This window comes from Rattus rattus, chromosome 6 (assembly GCF_011064425.1).
Source record: "Rattus rattus isolate New Zealand chromosome 6, Rrattus_CSIRO_v1, whole genome shotgun sequence".
NCBI lineage: Eukaryota > Metazoa > Chordata > Mammalia > Rodentia > Muridae > Rattus > Rattus rattus.
This window is the reverse complement of record NC_046159.1, coordinates 105,673,844-105,683,760: the sequence shown is the minus strand read 5'-3', so window position 1 is coordinate 105,683,760 and position 9,917 is coordinate 105,673,844. Positions and strand designations below refer to the sequence as shown.

The 9,917-nt window shown below is 44.9% G+C and overlaps 1 pseudogene; it reads left to right on the top strand.

Moving 5' to 3' along the window:
- The first annotated feature begins 6,245 nt into the window (after positions 1-6,245).
- Positions 6,246-6,994, top strand: LOC116904419 (annotated as a pseudogene).
- The last annotated feature ends 2,923 nt before the right edge of the window (positions 6,995-9,917 follow it).

Here is a 9,917-nt window from a genome sequence, read left to right as displayed (position 1 = left end):
TCTACAAATACTGCAGGAAAGAGGCTTGGGGAAGCAGATGAGTGAATGAGACTCTCCAAAGAGGAAACGCTGTCATATTCTTTCTCACCAGAGGACTTCACTAAATCTACTGGGCTGCTGGGTTCAAAACTACCATCTAGCTAGACATGGCCCCCTCTGCATTCCATAGCTTCCCCCCTAGCATCTAGCATATTGCATGGCCTCCCCTGTCCACCTCTACAGACTGTCTAGACTCAGTTTAGTCCCTCCTGCTAGACCATGGGTTATCCTAAAGTCCCTCTCATTATTGATTTTGTCTTCCCAGGGGAAGCTTCACAAATCTGGAAGCTTCTTTTCAGTATAAAAGTTACAGAGCGAGACGGCACACATTTCCCCACTAAATATGACCCCTTTTAGTGCTATGATGGGGTCACCAGATATCTATTTACTCTTGACTTTAAGGGTTGACCACAAAGTTAAACAGAGCTGCCTTGAGAAGCCAGGAGGAACGATAAAGAGAGCTGGGCTGTGACCCATATTTTATTTTTAAGGGGCTGCCGTGTTCTGGCTGAGTCACACACCCCCCCCCAGCCTCTGCTGACAGCCCTCTCTTTAACTCATGTGCTGTGAGAGGTGAGGCTTCTGGTCTTCTATTCTAGGGCCCCAGCTCAAAAATGTACAGCCTCGGCTTGCTTCCATCTCTATATTCCTGTAGATAAGCTTCACCTGGTTTCCTAACAACTTTTGAGTTTTAGCAGTGGCAGCCCTGTCCTGATTTCCTATTTCCACCAATTTCATTGTGCTACAAAAATCTCCCCTTCAAGGCTTTTGTTTTGGGGATGTTGGGTTTCTGAACCGTAGCTAAGACAATCACAGTTCTGATTCTATTGTCTGCCACTCAATTAAAATGCTCATGAGCTTTGCCCTCCATTAATAAATCAATGGGCCTGCTTAATAACACACTGTATTCAGCCCCTTGTCTTTATTATCTGTAATTAGGCAGTAAGTGGGTGGATAGTCCTGGTGACAATGGTCGTATATCAGCACTTGTTTGGGAGAAGGGGTTGGGGGAGGGGAGAGGGTAGGATGTCACATCATGGTTGTACTGCAAACTCAAGTCCCTGTACCCTGTAAAAGAGAGATGTCTTTCCTTACACTCATCTCTATGCTCATTGGCTGGTGTCGAAACAGACTGGCAAGATCAAAGCAAGTTCTGTGTGATGTCCTTCATCAAGAATGGAGACCTGGGTGGTGAGATAACTCAGCAGGTAAGACGACCTGCTGCGAAGCCTGACAACTGGAGTGTGTTCTACCCCGGGAACCCACACGGTGAGAGGATTGAACTTATTCCTGCAAGCTATTCTCTGACCTCCATACCAACACTGTGACAGGATAAGGGATTTTTTAGAGCTGGGTATGTTGGTCTAAGCCTTTAACCCCAGTACCTGGGAGGCAAAGGCTGGTGGATCTACATGGTTTGAGGCTAGCCTGGCCCACATAGGAAGTTCCATGCAAGTAAAGACCTGAGTTAGAATCCCTTGCACCCACATAAAAGGTGAACATTGAATTGCCAGAGGCAAGGTGATCATAGTTATTATAATGGACAGTGTAGACAAAACAATGTTCATAATGCTGTAATGGTCAGCACAGGAGAGGTGAAAGTTACAATGGCTTGACTTGTATGGACCTTTGGTGCTGGCTAATCAATCATAGTGTCTCTAGGCATGAAATAGATAGGAAGCCTCCTGTGTATCTCTTTGATCTATATAAGCAGAAAAGTTCTCGAACAAATTAAAGAAAGGCTACATTGGATCATGGCAAAAGGCAATCTCAACCAGTGAATCAATTCAGACTTGTCACAAGTTTGCAGACCCAGTATTCCTTGAATGAAGGGATGGCCAGGTTCCTGTGAGGAAGGACCTTGATATGACACCTATAAGTTTTGCTGTTAGCTTTTCTCCAGTTCTTCCCCAAAGGGACCTATGGGTAACTGTACACTGGAGGAAACTGTACTCGGGAGGGCAAATCTCATGAACATTTTAATTGAGTGACAGACAATAGAATCATAACTGTGATTGTCTTAGCTACGGTTCAGAAACCCAGCCATCCCCAAAACAAAAGTCCTGAAGGGGAGGAGAATTTACAAGGGTAACTGTACACGGGGGGTGGGGGGGAGGAGGAAATGATCTGGCTTTCTCGGGCCTATTGGATACTGGTTCTGAAGTGACAATGACTCCAGGAGATCCCAAGAAACATTGTGGCCTTCCAGTTAAAATAGGGGCTTATGGAGGTCAGGTGATTAGTGGAATTTTATCGAATGATCGGGGACCGGAAAGATAATGTTTGGAAAATTATAGAAAAACCTCTCCAAAAGATATGAAGATATTTGTGTCCCATGTAAATGTTTATCAAAAAGTGACTTCAGCTGAGGAGGATAATAAAGTCAATAATAAGGTCAATAAGATGATCTGTTCTGTGGACAGTCAGGCTCTTTCCCCAGCTATTCCTGTCATTGCCCAATGGGCACATGAACAAAGTGGACATGGTGGCAAAAATGGGGGCTCAACAACATGGACTTCCAACTCACCAAGACTGACCTGGTTATAGCTTCAGCAGAGATCAACACTGAGCCCCAGATATGGCACCATTCCTCCAGATGACCAGCCAGCAACCTGGTGACAGGTTGACTATATTGGACCACTTCCTCAGTGGAAAGGACAACATTTTGTTCTTACTGGAGTAGATACTTATTCTGGTTATGGATTTACCTTTCTTGCATGTAATGCTTCTGCCAAAACCACCATCTGTGGACTTATAGAATGCCTTATCCACTATTATGGTATTCTATACAGTATTACTTCTTGCCAGGAGCCTCCCAGCCTAGAGAGGGTAGTGGTGGGGGCACAGAGTAGGATTCTGGTGTGGCTTTAAAGTCTGAAGGTCTCTGGACATTCTCGCTCTCTAACTGTACTGAGATGCTGATAATGGCTTCAAAAACGTCCTAAAAACCTTCTTGCTCTTTTTGAGCATAAAAGGCTGCTGGCTTAGGTGATTCACACCTGTAGCCTAACAGTGGAGGAGTAAGTAGGTGGCCTTTGTTCTATCTCAGCAGGAACTGTGCGGCTCTAACTAGCCTGCTAGTGGGAAGAAAAGGGGGACACTTTGAAAAGTGATTATAGTGTTTATACTAAGCTGTAAAAAAGTTTCCTATTAAAGCTATCTAAGAAAAAGAGGAAAGACAGAAAGATCCTAAGCAGGACAAGGGGAAATTCTTCCTAGCTTCTCTTCTTTGTCTTCTAAGTATTCCCTGTAAAAATTTCTCAGTTCAGTTCCTCTCAGCTCAGTTGAGTTTCTTCTCTTTGTCCTCAGCACTTAAAACATCTTTCAGGAGCTGGAGAGATGGCTCAGTTGTAAAGAGCATTGACTGCTCTTCCAGAGGTACTGAGTTCAATTCCCAGCAACCACATGGTGGCTCACAACCATCTGTAATGGCTTATGATGCCCTCTTCTGGTGTGTCTGAAGACAGCTACAGTGTACTCACATACATAAAATAAATAAATCTTTAAAAAACATCTTTCAGAATACATGATCACATGTTAAACAGTTCAACACAAGTTCACACACACACACAAAATCAAACCATAAATTGAAATAGACAGAGAATGCTTACATACATATCCATTAGGAGAAATTATCTGGCTAAACATCCATCACCTGTCCTAGCTCCACAGGTTCACAGAAGGTTGAAAACCATAACTAAGTTATTAGCAAAGTTTTATATAGATAAACCCAGTCAATATTTTGCCTTCTGTCCTAGCACCTATAATAAATCATTAGTTCTCTTTTTATGATCTTTGGTTAATGATCTTACAGCATCTTGGAATGTGCTCTGAGTTGTAGAATGTCTGCTTACTATCTAAAATGCAATTAACTGGTGACACATGGGAGACTGGCAGAGTTCTCATTGCAGTTTTGACTATCAGAAAGGGATCTTATAGCAGTCCCACTATAAAAGAGCTTAATAATCACTGATATAATTTTAGGAATTCTTATAGGATCATCATTAAGACTTAAGAAGTCATCTATTTATCTATATAGCATCACTACAATACAATACATCTTTATAGATCTGCAGAAGTGCTAGATCTCAAAAGGGGTGGACTAATACCCAGTGATTGTTATATATGTTTAATAATAACGGGAAAATGAATAGCAGGATTTTTTCCTAAAATGAAATTCTCGTGGGCCTTGCCTATAAGAGTAAATCTGTGCCAGATTACACTATAATCTAAGGCAGACCATCTCAGGAAGATCACCTGCTGGTTATTCACTTGTCCGATTATGGCTCCTGACAGCTTCTGACTAAGGAACTCATTTCATAGCCAGAGACATTCGACTGTAGGCCCATGATCATGGAATCCACTGGTATTACCATGTTTCCCATCACCCTGAACCAGCTGGCCAGATAGAAAGATGGAATGGCTTTTTGAAAGCACAGTTACAGGGCCAATTAGGAGGCAGCAGCATGGAGGGCTGAGGCAGATTTCTTCAGAAGGCAGTGTATGCTTTGAATCAGCATCCGATATATGGTATAGTTTCTCCTATAGCCAGGATCCATGGGCTCAGGAATCAGGGGTGGAAAAGGAAATATTTCCACTCACTATCCCTCCTAATGACCCACTAGGAAATTTTTTGCGTCCTGTACTCACAACCCTAAGTTCTGTTGGCCTAGAAGTTTTGGATCCAGAGGAAGAAGTGCTCCTTCCAGGAGCTATGACAAACATTCCATTGAACTGGAAGCTCAGACTTCCCTCTGGTCATTTTGGGATTCTGATGCCCTAAGACCAACTGGTTAAGATAGCCAGAAGCTGGAAAGAACCCAGATGCCCTTCAACAGAGAACGGATTAAAAAAAACATGGTACATCTACACAATGGAGTAGTACTCAGCTGTCGAAAACGACTTCATGAAATTCATAGGCAAACTAGAAAATATCATCCTGAGTGAGGTTACTCAATCACAGAAAACACACTTGGTATGAACTCATTGATAAGTGGATATTAGCCAAAAAGCTCAAATTACCCAAGATGCAATCCACAGACCACAGGAAGCTCAAGAAGGATGACCAAAATGCAAATGCTCCCACTCCTTCTTAAAAGGGGGGAAATATCCATAGAAGGGGATATGGAAGCAAAGTTTAGAGCAGGGACTCGAGGAATGGCCATTCAGAGCCTGACCCACATGTGGCCCATATATATACAGCCACCAAAACTAGATAAAATTAATGAAGAAAAAAATTGCATGCTGAAAGGGACTGGATATAGATCTCTCCTGAGAGACACATCCAGAGCATGTCTAATACAGAGGTCAATGCTACCAGCAAACCACTGAACTGAGAAAAGGACCCCCTGGGGAGGAATTAGAGGAAGTATTGAAAGAGTTGAAGGAGCTTGCAACCCCATAAAAACAATGCCAACCAACCAGAGCTTCCAGGGACTAAACCACTACCGAAAGACTATACATGGACTGACCCAGGGCTCCAACTGCATATGTGGCAGAGAATAACCTTGTTGGGGCATCAGTGGAAGGGAAAGCCCTTGGTCTTGCCAAGGTTGGACCCCCAGTGCAGGGGAATAAGGGGATGTATAGGGGGAATACCCGTATGGGGGAGGAGGAGGGGAGGTTATGGGGGCTTATGGACAGGAAACCGGGAAAGGGAAAAACCTTTGAAATGTAAGTAAAGAAATATATCTAATAAAAAATTTTAAAAAAAGAAAGAAAAGAATAATAACTGTATTAGGAGGGGTGATAGATCTAGATTATTAGGAGGAAATTAGATTGCCTCTCCACAATGGATGTAAGAAGGATTGATTATGTCTAGATTGCAGGAGATCCTTTAGGGTGTTCCTTGGTGCTCCCATGTCCTGTGATTAAAGTCAATGCCTAATCCAAGCAGGATGCCAAAGGGCACATACCCATCAGGAAGGAAGATATGGGTCGCTCCTTCAGGAAAAGAGCCAAGACCTGCTGAGTTGCTTGCAGAGGGTAGAGGAGATACAGAATGGGTAGTAAAGGAAGGTAGTTGTAAATACCATTTAAGGCACGAGACCAGATGTAGAAATGAGGATTATAAATTATATGAATGCTTCTGTTTTATTTTGTTAAGAACACATTTGTAGACAAGATGGAGCCCAGTATGCTTACTGGTCCCAGCCCTGTCCCCTCTACTCCAGCACACGTGACCTCCGCTGCTGCTAACCCTCACCATGGCCCAGCCGGTGCCTCGGCTGTCTATCCCCACCCGGCTGGCGCTGGGCGCGGCCTCGCTGGCCTTGGCTCTTTCTGAGGAAAACGGTGGCCTCCGTGGGGGTCCAGACAGCATCAGCGCCTGTTGCCCCCTAAGGACAATCCCCTGTGGCAGTATCTGCTGAGCTGCTCCATGAGGGAACACCCAGCGCTGCGGAGCCTGCGACTGCTGACCCTGGAGCAGCCGCAGGGGGATTCCATGATGACCTGTGAACAGGCCCAACTTCTGGCCAACCTGGCGCGGCCCATCAAAGCCAAGAAAGCTCTGGATCTGGGTACTTTGACGGGCTACTCGGCCCTGGCCCTAGCCTTGGCGCTATCCGAGGCTGGCCGCGTGGTGACCTGCGAGGTGGACGCAGAGCCCCCGAAGCTGGAACGGCCCCTGTGGAAGCAGACAGAAGTGGAGCGAGCAGAAGATCGAACTTCGGCTGCAACCCGCCCTGCAGACTTTGGATGAGTTCCTGGCGGCGGGCGAGGCCGGAACCTTCGACATAGCGGTGGTGGACGCAGACAAGTCTACTAAGAGCGCTGTCTGCAACTCCTACGCCCGGGAGGAGTTCTGACTCATTCCATGCTCATACTGGGTCCAGGTACTCTGTCGGAAGTAGAAGAGAAAGAGGTCCAAACACTGGCCTCTGCTGGTGCTTTGGTTTGGTTTGATTGTTTGTTTGCTTTTGGGGGCAGAGTATCACTATGTTGCCCAGACTAGCTTTTATTTTGCTGTCCTCTCGCCTCTACCCACCCCCTCTGGCTGGCTCTCTTGGCACGCACCAACTCCCCTGGGTCCTTCTCGCTCACTCTTATCTGTGACCTTAGCCCCGGAAACAGCATTGCTGCGTTAGTTCACGCTGCCCAATGACAACTCCGAATGTCACAGTACATCCTTGCTTTTCCCATCTTCTCTTTCTCTTCTCTTTCTGTCTTTTCCTGTCTAGGCAGATGACAACCTCTTCCCTCTAACAGCAGCCTTTTGGGCGGGTACAGTTGTGAAACAATATAGGTCTCTTTCCCTCTTTACTCAGAAAAAAACTAATGTCTTTTGTGGTCAAAAGAAAATTAGTAGCAGCTGAAAGTGGAATTTTAATGACACTAAAACCTAATTGTTATGCAGCTTTAACTTAAAGCCCTACCTCTTCTCCGCGAGCCTCCATTAATTCATCAGCTAAATAATGTGGTTGCTCCTAAAGCCTCTGACATCGAATTCTCTGCCTGTGCAGCTTTATTGCCACGCTGAAGAATACTTTGTCTTCTTTACTCTCATTTTTAAAAACAAGCATAATGAAAATATAAAATATCGTGTAGGATTTATCTAAGACGAGGTGGCAGCTTCTTTGAGAAATGGACCGATGGGTAGCTGTGAATCAAACTCGGAGGTCATCTCTTTCCCTTTAAATCATTATTTGGATAAGGAGGAGCCGATTGGTCAGGAATATGATCTCTATGTTTTATTTTATTTTATTACTTATTCACTTCACATCCTGATCACTGCCCCCTCCCAGTCAGCCCCCCACCATCCTTCCTCTCACCACCCCCTCCACTTCTCCTCTGATCCGGTGGGCCCCTCCCCCAATATCCTACCCCCATCATCTCTGTATTTTAAACTGTGATCATATCTATTTTTTTTTAAAAAGAGAGTGAATACTTTTTGAAACGTCAAAGGATTAGGAATTATCCATGTTAACTTTGGAAGAGGTTAGGCTTACAAAATATTCCACACGTAGTGGATTTCCGCCTATGATTGTTAATTCTGGTTGTCAGCTTGATTGGATTAGAAGTGCCCAGTGCCTTGAGGAGCCACCTCTCAGGGCTGGAGAGATGGCTGAGTGGTTAAGAGCATGCACCACTCTTTTAGGGAATCTGAGCTCAGTTCCAAGCATCCGGATGGTAGCTTACAAACATCTGTAACTCCAGTCCCAGGAGATCTGATGGCTCTTCTGGCCTCTACAGGCTGCACACATGTGGGGCACTTATACATGGAGGCAGAAGCCCTGTACAAAAAACATTTAAAAGACGTAAAGGTTAATTTTGTGTTTGTTTGTTATAACCAGAGCCATGGCTTCGGGTGTGCCCGTGAGAGAGTTTCCAGAGAAGGTTTACTGACGGGGTAAGACCTGCCTTACATGTCCCTGCACCGTGGAATCTTCTACTGACATTCTTTTCTACCAGGACGGCCTGTAAACTCTCAGACAGTGAGCCAAGACAAATCCCTCTCCTCTAGAGCTGCTTTTGTCAAACATTTGATGACTTCAGCAAGAAAAGTAACCAATAAACAATCAGAGGTCTGGATTCGGCCATGAGCATTTTGGTAGCTGCTGCTGGGCTGTGGTGAGGGTGGAAGATGGCATATATCATCTGCCTGATTCAGCAATGAGGGGAGCTCCTAGGCCCAGCAGGTGCTGCAACTCTGTCTACAAGTGTGCTAACAGGACCCTATCAGGAGCCACCCCTGTGATATAAGGTTCCGAATGTGGCCTATACAATAATGCAATTCAAGTGTTGTTAGACGAACTTAGTCACTCAGTCAACAACTGAGGTGGGCTCAGGTGTGAATGGGGTTTGCCCAATTAGTCAGTTCACATGCCTAGGAGGAAAGTGAACCAGGAGATGACACGTCCCTTTGAGAAGAAGACTAAAGGAGCAAGACGAAAGGAAACAGTCAGGCAGTCCCAGATGGATGCCATCTTTCCCTGTGATTTCTGGTGTGGGAGGTTCAGAGGTTCTTACACTCACAGATAAGCGCTAGGAGAACCTGGGGTTGACCCCTCAAACTGAGGGAAGGATAATCTGCTATCCGCACACACCCCCAGCTTCCCCCAGAACTACGTTTTGAGCTTGTCAACCTACAGAACCCATCTTTATGTCACATGCACTTTACAAAGAGTTTTGATGTACTCACATCTCAAGTTTTGTTGTATACACTGGATTGAGTTAATTATCACCAGGAAAATTTTAACCAAATTGTGCTGTGCTTAAACTTGCCTAAAACAAACTACTTGGAGTTAGACCCTCAAAGTTTGAACCAACACTGGCTACTTAGCTGTGTTGAACCAAATTTCCTTCTTGCCTCTCTGGTCATTACTCTGCTGGTCATGGTGGTCTCAGGGACACTAACATTCTGATATGTCATAAAATGTAATCCAGCTATGGGTTTGCCTCTTATGCCCAAGTTGCATACATCTTTCTGTGCCCACGTGGTATATAAACAACGGTTAAAAGCAGAACCAGGCTGAGGGCATGCTGGGTAAGTGCTGTCCTTGGCAGCTACCTTCTAGCCTGATGCTTAACTCCCAGGAAACTTACATGCTAATTTTTAACTGTTTTAGATCTCTGATCGTATAAATTCTTACTAGTCAGCTTTTAATAAGTCCCTTAATCAGAGCTCATCAGGGCTCTCGCCCTTTCATTTTATGTTTTCCCTCTGAAATCTTTACGAGGAAAAACATTAGATACTCGCATGGAGATGGCCTTAAGAAACACAGTACAATAAGAAAAGAACAGTGGCATTTCTCATTCCTTCACTTCTCCATTGGTACTGAAAGACCCCTGAAGTGGGGAGGCCCTCACTCAAGTCTTGGGATGACGTGAACCCCCCAAAAGCTCACGAGAGACTGATCTTGATGCAATCAACAAGA